Source organism: Mus musculus, chromosome 18 (genome assembly GCF_000001635.26).
Source record: "Mus musculus strain C57BL/6J chromosome 18, GRCm38.p6 C57BL/6J".
Taxonomy (NCBI): domain Eukaryota; kingdom Metazoa; phylum Chordata; class Mammalia; order Rodentia; family Muridae; genus Mus; species Mus musculus.
The window spans coordinates 81814222-81827879 of NC_000084.6; the positions used below are offsets into that span (position 1 = coordinate 81814222).

The 13658-nt window shown below is 44.1% G+C and overlaps 1 long non-coding RNA gene across 2 annotated transcripts in view; it reads left to right on the forward strand.

The window, feature by feature from the left end:
- The window catches only part of Gm46614, a 47034-nt gene extending 42163 nt beyond the window's left edge, over positions 1-4871 (forward strand). Inside the window, exon 3 of one of the 2 annotated variants that reach the window (XR_001782423.2) lies at positions 4756-4871. This is a non-coding gene — a long non-coding RNA (predicted gene, 46614). The remainder of the gene's footprint in view (positions 1-4755) is intronic. The other variant, XR_001782424.1, reaches the window with a different exon arrangement.
- The last annotated feature ends 8787 nt before the right edge of the window (positions 4872-13658 follow it).

Consider the following 13658-nt stretch of genomic DNA (forward strand, 5'->3'; position numbering starts at 1 on the left):
AAGCAGAGCATCCCAAAGTGAACACTGGGAATCCACACTGTGTAAGCAAAGAGCCCAGGCCATACATGGGAGTTCACACTATAAAATCAGTCTAGGCTATACCTGAGTAATCTTCACTATGAACATAGAGTCCAAGCTACACGTGGAGAATCTACACCACGGAGGCAGAGTGCAGGCTGTACCTGGAGAGTCTGTACTGCACAAACAGAGCTTCACGGATGGATGCTGGGCGTCCGTGCAGCCTTCTGAGCTTTGACTCCTACAGCACAAGGTGGTGCACTCAGCCCAGCACTACTGACTCCAGATTGCTTCTCCTGATGAAGGCTAGGTTTACCTTCATAGGCTCTGCCTCCTGCTGGACAGACCATTCCTCTGCCATCCTCGGTTCCCACTGAGCTTCACAACCAAGGACCTGCTCTCCTTGCCCTGGTGCCTCTCTTCCCTATCGCAGCCCAAGGCTCTGCCCTCCGGATACTGTAGGATCTGTTCTGACGATGAATGGTTTCCTGTTCCACTACCAGCGTTATTTCCTAGAAGTTGGGGCGCTGTTCCTGCTATCCGCATGAGCCCTTGGCTGCTTAATGGTTCAACTTTCTTTCCTTTTACTGTGGAGATTGTTGGAGTTCTCTTGGTTTTGTTTTTGTTCTTGTCTTCCTTGGACCTGTTAAGGTTAACTTGGAGGAATGGAACTATAGTTGGGGGAAGCCCTATCTACCAGCTTGTTTTTAAGACCAGGAATTTGCCCCCTCATTCCATGGTATTTTCTGGTCTGTAATTGCATTCATTCCACTCTCAAAGGCATAGGCTTTAAAGCTGCAATCATACCACATGTTGTTTTAAAACAGAGAAAAATTATTCCAGTCTTTAAAGTTCTTCTTTTTATGTGTCCCTTAGAATAACTAGTCTGCAGCTTTGGTTTGCCGTAGTTGTTGAATATTCATAAGGTTCTGTCTGCTTACTGGATAATTATATTACATTAATATGGTATGAATAAATAAAAGCAGTAATTATGCTTTTATCCTGTTCTGTTTGACAATTTACAGTTTGCTTGTTTTGAGAATAAAAGGAAATTGCCACATTTGAAACAATATTATTTCATTTTTAAATGAGGAGGGATACCCCCTTCATGAAGACAGGTTAAAACAGAGTGGAGTCTGCCCCTTCCAAGCCGGGATAAAGATGCCATCCTGGCTCAATGCTGCTGGGTAATACAAAGTCAAGTCTAGGTGAGCCCTTAAGAAGTAGAGGAAAGAAACACCCTCCCTGGTAGAAGAGTACAGCTTGCCCTGGATGCTCTCAGGTCAACAGCCACGCCTTATCAAAACAGGAACCTGATGTGGACTGGGTGGGGAGGGAACCAGGCCATGGCCCCTTATCAAAGGTCCAGAGAAGGTGATACTCAGGGAGGATTCGTCCCTAAGGATGGCTAGATTCTCATGAAAGGTTTTGGTTTTAGGGGTGAGAATATTAATAGCTTTAAAGCAAAGGACATTAAACAAACTTGAGTGAAAACACTGGGCCAGAAGCCCAGCACTCAGCAAGCTGAGGGAGAAGGACCCGAAGGTCAGCCACAGAGAGATACTGCCATGGAAATATAATTGTAGGGAGAAAGAGAAACAGAGATAGACAGACAGAGAATCTTGAACTTGAAAAAACTCGAGAGCTGACGCCCTACGGTGTGTTTGCCCACGTTTTAAATTGAAATACATTTGTAATATTTTTAAACAGGGATGCAAATGAAAATAAGCGAGATTTGAGGTCTTCTAATCCTTCTTCAGAAAGAGCACAGGTGACTCCATAACGGCTTGTTCTTAAGGCAAACAGGCAACAGGATGATTTTAACAAGACAGGAAAACAGCATCCCAGATGAGCTCCTGAGAGAAAGAAACTGTCCCGTGTTGCATTGTTTCCTGGGACACTGGTGTCCTGCCTGTGGAATTCTACTCCTCATAGGAAAAAGATGACCCAAATCATAAGCAAGATAATGCTTGGTGGCCGGCCGCACTCAAAGCATACTTGTAAATGGCTCAATATCGATATGAGAGAGCATACATACGAGAGTGCCGCTTCCCCGTGGAGAATCCAGGGTTCAATGCTGTTTAAGCACTTGCATCAATTTTCTGAATGATAGGAAGGAGAGCAAGTTCATTAAGTGTGCAGTGTACCCGGGCTGGGAGCTGCAGATAACACCGCAGAGATCGGGGCCAGATTTAATCAGGACCCTGAAATCTAACTCAATGCATGGTCAGGGGAGAGGCGGACATAGCACAGAGGGTCAACATGTAGTTCCTGGGTGGGAGCAGGCTCACCAGGGCAGCAGATACCCAGAGGCCCCATAGAGCCTACCAAGAGGTAATGAGTGGGCTCTGCAGACCAGACAGGTGCCTCCTGCTGCGATTCATCTCAGAGGCACCATGCTGAATGCATTTGAAATTTGACAAAAGGACCTGAACCTTAAGCTTAGAACAAAAGTGATAAACAGATTCAATGGAAGTGTTTGGTCGTTGAAAGGAGAAGGGGTTAGTTAGTAAAGGAACCTGGTAAATTATGAAAAGCCACGTTGAAACTGTTGCACAATCTGAACAACAACAAAAAAAAAAAAAAAAAAAAAAAAACGGTAACAAGTTATAGAGCCCTGTGAGAGCTGGAAGAAAGCGATGGAAGGAGACGCCATTTCTCAGGGTTTGTTTCCCCTCTGCAGGACCACAGGCAGGTTTTGGAGGTCACTTGGCTGTGGTTTTTTTGAGGGTACATACTCGTGAGCTGGTGATGCCTGGCTTTTCCACCCTCCTGCCACCCTCTGAAGAGGTGACACACCAGGGCTTAACAAGCTGAAAGGGATTCTGTAGAGAGCTGCAGAAACGATTAAAGACTCGGAAAATAGGACCTATGAAGGAAGATTAAAGGATCTACGCTCACTTAGCCTGGAGCAGGGAGCTGACCTAATAGCATCTTCAGGACGTGAAGGGCTATCATGTGGAGGAGGGGAACAGCTGCTCCCTCTCCTAGAAGAAGGGGCAGAGGAGGAAGCAGGCTTAGGCTTCCATTGGGAGGGTTAAGAAGTGCCGGAGAGCTCCCTTCAGGGAGGACTGGTAGCCGAGATGTTGATGGCTTAGCAGATTGTGGTACCTGCTATGCCACCCCAAATGTCCCATCCTACATGTATGTCTTTGTTGATTATTGGCTCAGTTTTTTGAAAGTGTCTGTGAATTCTGAGGGTGACAGGAAGAGCAGGAGACAGCACAGCTTACAGGGGCATAGCCATTGTCTACATACCTGAGAAAGAGTGGCCACACTGACCAACAGGGAACCTCTTGGAAACTTTTTCCAAAAAAGGAGGTTACACTTCACAAAAAAGGTGAAGTTACACTCTGGCCTTGAGTCTGACTTCTTTATGATTAACATTATGATTGATGTTTGATTTAAAAAAAAAAACTTTTCTGTGTATGACTATAGCTGTGCGCTTGTGTGCATGTGTATGTATGTATTGTTGTTGATGCTGTTAAGGAGAGAAGGCTGTCCCCTCTAGAATATTTCAGACTTCTAGACTCTAAACCATTGCCAGCTATTACTCTGTTATATTTTTCATTAGCCTTGGGCAGAAATAATTTGAGCATTCTTTGTGTTTCCAGTGTTGTTGTGCCTGTGCACGGGTGCCACACAGGGTGAATGTCTGAACTATCCCTGAGATAACGTGCTCTGCAGACTGCATTTGCAGCAGTGGGGCACCGTCTCACTGATGAATGCATTTCCCTTGCTAGACCCATTACTGTTGACGGTGTTCACAATGAATGTGTTTCGTCCTTTAAACAGAAGCAAGCATCCCCCTGCCCCAGCAGTGTCTCCCCTCCAGTGAAAGTGGAAACAGTGAGATAACACCCAGGTACTTTTTCTTCTATTGGAATGTGGGAAAGGCTTTTCATTAAACGGGACTGCCATTCTTAAACCCTTTCCAACCAGAACTTACAAACTACACTTTGACCTTTCCTCCTGACATAACGTGTCAACTGTACCAAAGTCCTCAGTGTTCCTTTGCCATTCCGTGACCTTCCTCTCTTTACAAATTCTATTCCTTCGTCCTGAATCTTTTTGGGGAGCTATCTCCATCTTTACCCACAGCCCTTTCTAACCTTCAATTAGCAAGGAAGTTATCCAACCACAGGCCTACACAGGGCTTACTGTAATGTCTGGAACACTTGGGAATATCTCCTACAGAACTGTAAAGTACTGAGGTCCTGTCTTTGCTTAGCTGCATTCATACTGTGCAAAGGAGCCCAGCATCACATAGAAACTCAGCTAATGTGTGTGTGGGGGGGATTGTGGAAGTGGAAAAGATTGGAGAAATGATAAAGAAATTAAAGTGATGGAGAGGATGGTTGTTAAGAGCAAGAAGAGGGAATTTGAGAAGGATGTATGGGTAATGGAGGGATGGAGTCAGCGGGGCAAAGTGAGGTGTAGATGGTGGATGGAAGATTACCTTGACGATGGTGATGATGAGGGGTAGGTAATGACGGTGGGGTGGATGGTAGTAAAGGGATGAACCTTCTAGGAGTCCTGTGTTCTGTGCAGTGAGGCCTATCTGTGCCAAATACGTCTTCATGAATCCTCTTCTCACACCCTGGACCATCTCAGGCCTGCAGCCGCAGACTGATAACACTGCAGCTCTTGACGTCACTTAATGCTAGAGTCATGTTCTGCTTATTTTAGAAGATATGTGTTTTCATACCAACCAGATCTTTCCATCTTCCACGCCAGCAGCAACATCAGATTCTGAGGACTCACCACGGGGTCGGAAGTGGCAACAGGCAGCTTTGTGACTTGGCCATGGGAAGTGCAGAGCACGCTTACGGTGCATTGGCTGCTTCTCTAAGGTAATGCAATGTTCACACCTCACAACAGTTTTGAGCTTTTATCAGCCTTGGAAGGACGGCATTTCAGAATGTATTTTCCAGAATGTATATAGTTATATATACATACATACAAATATATATGCATATATACACATATGCATATATATAAAAACATATATACATATATATATACATATATATATATATACACACATATACATATATACATAGAAAATTGAGGGTTTTTTTTTTATGGACCATGAAGAACAGTGTGCATTTGTGTTTCTCAGGCTTTTATTAAAGACACAGAACAGAGGGAAGGTTCTTATCATTCTCTATATGGCCTCTTTAGAAATAAATCAACTTTATAAGGTTAACCAACATTTCAAAGCCATTCTATTCTTTTAGATGTTCAGGTTGATACAATCTCAATTCCATCAAAATACAGGTCTTTCTGGCAACTTTTATAGACAGCTGCTTTGCCCTCTCTGGTCCCTTTTGGCCTGTGAATGACTCCTTTCAGTGGAGAGCCTTGCTATGTAAACATCCGTCTGCAGGCACAGAGCTGCAGCAGGGACTTCAGCTCCTCTTTTAGATATGAACAGTGCCCTGTCTGATGTTGTTTGAGTAGTCTGCCATTAAAGTAATTGTCATGATTAATGCCACAAAAGTCGTGTTCTTTAAGAACAGCATCAAACCAGGAATAATATCACTTTATGAGATTATCTAGCAGCAGACAAAACATTTGAGGTCATAAACGAGCCCAGCCCATCTCCTATTATCCAACAGAGATTTTTATACACATATTTGTATTATCCACAGTCTTATGAGGCCTGACAGCCATAAACTATGACTAAAATCATGAAGTTCTCAAATAATTTCGACAAAGAATAATATATGGACATGCAAAGAATTTTAAACAGCTTACCTGGGGAGTCGGATGACAGTAGACTGGACTGTAGAGTCTCGGGTTGAGTTGTTTCTTATTTACCTGAATTTCATAATATAACAAATATCAGAATATAACACTGTTGGTTCTCTGAAAAATAGACACTTTGGAGTCTATGCTATATGGGACATTAAAGATACTTAAGTCTGGGCGATGAGGTCACTATATGACTTTGTGTAAGTTTGAAAACAGTGCATGCTCACCAATGAGTCTCTTAAGCAGGGAGGGTCACCTGAGTACTGAAGGTGGGTCTGCTTTGCCCACAGTCATGTACCAGTCATGTAACACAAGGAACTCATTTGTGCTCCTCTTGCCTGGTGCTGACAGGTGTCCCTTCTCCATTCAGATTTCCTCTTCCTTCAGTTGGGAAGAACAGCCCTGAACATCGTGAGAACACCACAGCTCCTGCCTCTTCCTGGAACTCATCTCCAGGATGGTCTCTCTCATTCCAGTCTCACCTAAGTCCTGCAGGAATATGTGTGTTACCAGGGTATTGGCCAGTGCCACTGGGGATAAGGAGGGAGATGGTGACACTAAGGCACACTTCAGGGAGCTAATAGCAAATGCGGACTGTTTGAGAAAGTGTGTTTGCTTACCCTGACCTAAGCACTGTACAGGGTTCACAATTGCTGAACTATCATGGAGCAAGATCCACTATACATAGATTTCATGTGTTTTGGTATCAGACAAAAACACATAAAATGAAAAAGAAACACAGAAAGGCCTTTGCTATAACTAAATGAATATATACAACCTAATTAAAAAAAAAAAGAATAAAACCAAGAGGCTTCCCTCCTCTCAGGCACTCCTCCCTCTGTTCCCCAAACCACTGGTTTCCCTGCCAGCTTCTTTCTCTGCCAACCCCTGTTGCTAAGCATGATGGCCACCTCCTACTGTGAGCAACTTGGCTAGCTCTTGCTGTCTGTGGCATGAGGCTCTAGTCACACACTTTAGGATTCCCCATTCCCACTCTGTCTCCATCCATCAATGTGTGAGATTATGGCAGCCAGTCCCCTTGACTGCATCAGAACAACACAGGGGCCTTTCTGCTGGGCTCCCTCTCAGACTTAAACACATGTCTCTGAAATGCAGGGCTGAGTTCAAAAAGGATAGAGGAACAACATGATAGAGAAAGAGGTTGGAGCCTGGTGATATTCTTCAGCTACCCTTCTCCTTTGAAATGCAATGTGCCTCTGCCCAGGTCCCTGCTGAGCACAGGGTATGACCTGGAGAGATCTGTCTTCATTTTCCTGTTTCTTCCACAGTTTATGGCAGAGTAGCCAAGCCGGCTCTTGGTTCATGACCTGTGATCCGGAGGCAGGCACCACACTCACTGAAACTCGACTCTTTGTATCTCAGGAAAGCAAGGGAGCCCTTTGGGCTATGTGGGGAGCAACACAATTGTTAAACAGAAGGTGTGAGCAGGTTCACAGAGGGTGAAAGGCTTTGTGGTTTAGGAGCTCCATCTATTTGTGCCACAGTTGTCACGTGAAGACACACATCCCCTGTCTTCTTTCTGTGTGTAGGAATCACCCAGCCCACTCACCCAGTGCAATCTCAGCAGTTAGGATGCAGGCTTACAGCAGGAATGTGGATATCCAGAGAGGAACACTGAAGTGAGAAGGCCACCGAGGGCCAGCATCCCCATGAACTGCACCTGGGCCATTACTGGCTGTGTCAGCCTCCTTCCCCGTCTCGATGCTCTGAGTGGTCTGTTGCAGCCATAACCTCTCGAGACATGCTACTACAAACATGGGGCGTCTTCAGCACCAGCTCCTGGTACTGACTCTCCCTCACCACAGCGCTGTGATTCTGGAACCCTATCCATGACGGTGGGCGATTCTGTATTTATCAAATGAGTTGTTAGTCCAGGTTGCGGGTGCCAAGAGCTAGCGGTGGTATTGAGGCCCGATGAAACATGTTAACCAACACAATCAAATTCCAAATAACTAGACAAATAAGACAAAGGGATAAAATGGTTACTTTAGATAAAATTCACAAACTGCCATCCAAAGATTCAAAAGATGATCCTAGCACTGGGCTGGTCATGTTTAGCAACTGATTTCCAAAAACAAAAGCATAAAACCCCCAGTGTTCAGCGTTTGCCAGTCTCCTACTGAGGCTGGTTGCAAGCTAACAACTTGATATCAACTGGCTCACAAAATTCCTGAAAATGTAACAGTTGGCTCCCTTGCCCCAGTGAGTGCCAACTCCAGCATGCACCAAGCCATTATGGAGTATGCCTTGTGAGGTTCCAAGAGATTAGCACATTTCAATTTATCTTCATCTTCACCAGAATGCAAGCAGGAGGGTGGCTGGGAAGTGTGGAGCCGGGTTACGGTGGAGTCGGCCCGGCTCCTGTGGTATCTGGCCTTGCTACCAGCCCTGAGTAACTAGGGGGCTAAGTGATCCTCCAGCTTGACTTGGCAGAAATAAATCCCACATAAGGTGATATTCTCCAGGGTGAATGTTTCGTTTAAAGAGGAGAAGCAAAAAAGATTTCAGAGAGTACGCGAGTCTGCTTCAGGCTAGCCATCCAGCACTGGTGGGAGTCAGAGATGGAAAATGGGGAGGAAAGCCACTGTTGGGTACAGAGCCTGATATAGTGCTCAGTTGGAAAGGGACACCTAAAGGTTTTTGTTTATGTGTGTGTGTATGTGTGTGTGTGTGTGTGTGTGTCTCTGTATATGTGTGTCTGTATGTGTCTCTGTATATGTCTGTGTCTCTGTATGTGTCTCTGTGTCTCCGTATATGTCTGTGTCTCTGAAAGTGTGTCTCTGAGTCTGTGTCTCTATGTGTGTGTCTGTGTATGTCTGTGTATCTGTGTATGTCTGTGTCTCTGTATGTGTCTCTGAGTGTGTCTGTGTCTCTGTATGTGTGTATCTATGTCTGTGTGTGTCTCTGTGTGTGTGTGTGTGTGTATGTGTCTCGTGTATGTCTGTGTCTCTGTGTGTGTATATGTGTCTCTGTGTATGTCTGTGTCTCTGTATGTGTGTATGTGTCTCTACATGTGTCTATGTCTCTGTATGTATGTATGTGTCTCTATATGTGTGTAACTGTGTCTGTGTTTGTGTGTGCATGTGTGTGCGCGAGCGTGCATGCATTTGTGTGCATGTGTGCTCATGATGCACTAACTTGTGCATGCCAGCGTAGAAGGCAGATGAGTTAAACACCAGGACTCTCTGTTGCCTCTTCACCTTATTACTTGAGACAGGGTCACCCACAGAACCCGGGGTTTGTTGTTTTTGCTAGACTGCCTGAGCTGCACACCCTGCAATCCCTCTGTCTCCCCTACTCAACCTTGGGTCTACAGACCCATCATGTCACTTGGCTTTTACGTGGGTGTTGGACATCTAAACTCAGATCTGCAGACTTAAGCAGCAAGCATTTCACCCATTAATCCATCTTCCCAGCACAAGACATTGATTTCACACACAGAGCAGAGTAGTCTGGGTGCAGTGGTGGCTTAAAGAGATGCAGAAACCCAACCCCTATTGGCTGGTGTGTGGAGAGGGCCATCCCTAGGGAGCTGTGCTTAGTCACAGTCCTGTTCAGACCACCCCTTGGGATCTTTCCCCCACTGCACTAGGGAAGGGGTGTAACCACAGCAAGGTTTACAGCATTGTCTACAGACAGCAGAAACTTTGACTCCTGCTCACTCCACATCCTGGTAGGATGAATGGCTAATCCTGTTCACAGTGACCATATCAAGCGCCCCCTCTGCTTTTCCTCTATCTACTGCCACTTTTTGTTCTGTTTCCTTTGTTTTTCCCGTAGGGTTCTTATTGCTATTCCTCCGTCACTGCCTTCTGCTCCTCTTCTCACTGCCATTTTACATCCTTATTCCTGCCTTCCTGAACCCTAGGAATAGTACTCTTACCATTTATATGCTGGTGATTCAACAGCATCTATCTATATAGTCTATCTATAGCCCAGAACTTGCTCTCTAGCCCCAGACATTGCTACTATCCCTGTCCTTGTGCAGGCCACTGCATGCATGTTTCTCAGACTCCTCAAGGCTGGGGAGAGCAAAGTTTATCAGGACCCTCCTTCCATGGTCTGCATTGGTGGCTTGCTGAATTCTTGGTACCACAAACTTGAAAGGCCTGTTATCCAGCTAATAAAGAATGAATCACCAAAGTGCTTCCTGTCTCCTATGCTCATCTACCCAGGCCAAGTAAGACAACAGTACCACCCACATGAAGTTACTGGAGTGCTAAGACTCTCCAGAGAGGATTTTAAACACATTTACTTAATTTTTATCTGTATGATGTGTGTGTGTGTGCCTGGGTACAGGTATGTGTACCACATGTGCATGGGAGCCCACAGAGGTCAGAATAGCTGCAATATACCTTGGAACTGGTATGATAGACAGTTATGAGCCTACATGTAGGTGATGGAAACCAAACCCAGGTCACAGGAAAAAGCAGTAAGCACTCTTAAGGGTACTGTGAAGGAGCAATATTTTGTAAAAGGAATCCAAGAAACAAAGCCAGCAGTGAGACTGAGGGTGTAGGAGGGTTAGTGTTAAAAAACATTGCAGAAAACGGCACAAGCACAGAGCAGAAAGGCTGAGTGCCCCTGGAGAGCATGAACCCAACAAGTTAGGGTGCGATCCCTCAGTTGACATCGCAGAGGCTCAGGGGGAGTCTGGAGGGCAGCCTGGAGAAAGCCTGTAGCTTCTCTTATACTCTGACCCCAGTGACAGTATGTCCTCACCCAAGCCCATGGTCAAGGTACTGATAGCAGGCTGTGGACCACCCTCTTATGATAATAGGAAAATAAAGACACACTATTTGTTTGTTTGTTTGTTTGTTTGTGTATTTATGTTTGTTTGTTTGTTTGTTTGTTTATTTATTTATTTATTTGAGACAGGGTTTCTCTGTAGAGCCCTGGCTGTCCTGGAACTCACTTTGTAGACCAGGCTGGCCTCTGTCTGCCTCCCAAGTGCTGGGATTAAAGGTGTGCACTACTACCACCCGGCCTAAAGACACTCTTAATGAGAACAGCAGAAGGGAAAGTATGTTAGCTGCTCTTCTTTAATTTTAAGACTATTTTTATGTTCACTTATGTGTGCATGTGTGTGACTGTGTGTGTGTTTGTGGACAGGATTGCAATGCAGGTGCAGGCCAGAAGAGAATGATAATTGCTATGGAGCTGGAGTTTCAGGTGACAGTGAGCAGCTGCCTTGGGTATGAATGGATGAACATAGAAAGGCTCCTTCCCGGGAATGTCCTAAACCATACAACGGGGTGGGTGCCACACACTGCCCCATTATCTGAGGGTGATGGCTGCTCGGAAAGACAATACAGAAGAAAGCTGGGTGAAAGACAGCATACCAGCTTCACTGTTAGAGAACACACCATAACGGAATGCCAGACACACTACCAAGTGCACACCAAAGAAGTACTATAAAAGCCATTTGATTGTGTCAACTTCACACAATCCTAGACATACCTGGAAGAAGGAATCTCAGTGACACATTGCTCCCATCAGACTAGCCTGTGGAGCTTTTTCTTGATTGCTAATTGATTGATATAGAAGGACCTAGTCTACCTCAGGCAGTTCCATCCATCCCTAGGTCTTGGGTTGTATTAAAACAAAATAAAAAAAAAGATAGCTGAGCAAGCCAAAGAGAAGCAAACTGGTAAGCAGGGTTCCTCCATGGTTTTTGCTTAGTTCCTACCTTCATGTTTCTGCTTTTATTCCCCTTGATAATGGAATATAACCTACAAAAGGAAAAAAGGTCACTGGGCCTTCCAAGTAGCTTTCGAACATACTATTTATCACAGCAACAGAAGGCAAGCAAGAACAGTAAGAAAACACCGTTAAAATCCCTAAAAAGGCATGAGTTGTACCAAGGGTGCCAAAATGAAATAAAATAGATAAACAACAAAAAATAAACTGGCAGAATTGAGATTTAAGGAAATCAGTAGCTCCCTAAACTGTGAGTAGCACAAAGTGTCTGCTGAGGTTCAGGGATGGCCCCTGTGTATCACAGAGCAAACAGTAACAAAATGTCAACAGTGTGCTCTCACAAAAAAACTTCAGATTCCATGAAAGATAGCTTAAAACTGAAATCTTGGAAACTAAAGTACCATGCCAGCAAGAGGAAATCCACCCAAAGCAGGGCTGTGTTAGTATAAAGCAACATAGGTTTTAACATAAACACACATGAGCAGAAAGAAAGACTGCCTGAGGGCACACCTCAGTACATGGACATAATGATCTTTATTATGTGAGCACATGAGCTATCACAAGGAATCTCCCCCCAAGCTCATGGAATTCATAACTGACTTTACTGCAGCTGCAGAACATAAGACTTACATGCAAAGAACACCACGTTTCTAGATATCACCAGTGCGTGCATGCAAATGAACCTGGGAATAATTGTCACCTATAATTATTCTGAAGAAAATAAAATAGTTGCATGTGGATATGATATGATGTCTGAATGCAAGATATTGTCAAATTCTAATGAAATAAAACCTCAAATCAAAACAAACGGAGGGAATTCATAAAGTCATGGGTTTGGAAGTCTCAGCCCAGAGAAAGTGCTCTACAGGTGTCATGAACTCCCATCCAAGTCCCAGTGAGGTGGCTCATGTAACCAAATAGTCCATTCACTTCTTCAGTGGAAAGCACAGGACCTCCAAGACCTGGAACAGTCTTTAAAGTCAGAAAGTTGAGGAAATTTCCCCAATAGTCTCGGCACAGAGCAACATTGATGGAAGCCATTGTGGGTGTTACATAATAGACAGTAGAGCCCTTTTAGTGAGCTGGTAAAGAACCCAGATGTGGAAAAGTAGAGTTGCAAATGTCCTAAGAGAACTCTGACAATCAAAGTACAGAATAATTCATTTGAGGAAGCCTAGCCTTGTCAATGAATGGAGCAAGAGGAGAAAACCACAAGGAAATATCACCTTCACACTGAACACCTATCATGATTTCAATTCAAGTCACATAAATATAAAACACGGAGAACGGTGAAGAAAATGTCCTGCATAAGGACTGATTTTTAGACTTAAACATGAAAGGAAAATCCATAGAGGAAAGGAGTGGTATGGGACTTTATCCACTTGAGAACCTTCGTTTTCTTAAGGACCTTCTTGAAAGAACAAGAAGGCTAGGGGCAGGTGGGGAGGAGAGTATCTGTTGATGACGCATGAGAACTTTTCAAAGCTAGAGTGCAAAAGGGACCACCGGGTAAGAAGGTGGACCCAAGCAGGAGCTGGTATCTTACCAGAGGAAATGCAGGTGTAGTGTCATAATTTGCTTTATATTGTTAAATAAAACATTATATGCATTAGTAAAATATTAATTTTAAATTCTTGATATAAAACTCGTGCAATCAAGAGAATGTCACATATTTTAAATATTTATATCATTTAATTTTGTAAAAATAGTGACTTAAATCCTGGGTATTCATCTTTGTGCAAAAAGGCATCAGGGAGGAGTTTGAAGAAGCTCTGAGAGCAGCTGGGTTCTATCCTGATTGCTTTCAACTTCTTATACTCATAAATACTTCAGAACTAATGTCTGATCTGAATACACATATTTATATTAATATATTCTGAATCCTTTTGTCCTGACGTGCCAACACACAGTGACATCCTCCACATGAAGAGAATTCTCTCTATGGCAGCAGTGATTTCAATTTTCTTTTATTTTTATGATCTCTGGAAAGCTCCCTCTTTATTTTTATGGACTCTGAGCTAATCGTGACTTAGAACGAGAAGAATAGTAATTTTTTAAAAGGTAAAGATGTCTCTGAAGGAGGCAGGCATCTTCTGTGCACTGTGTGAGATTGTGGCTGGAATGTAGAAAGGGGGATGAGGCACAGAGGGGGATGGCAGGCA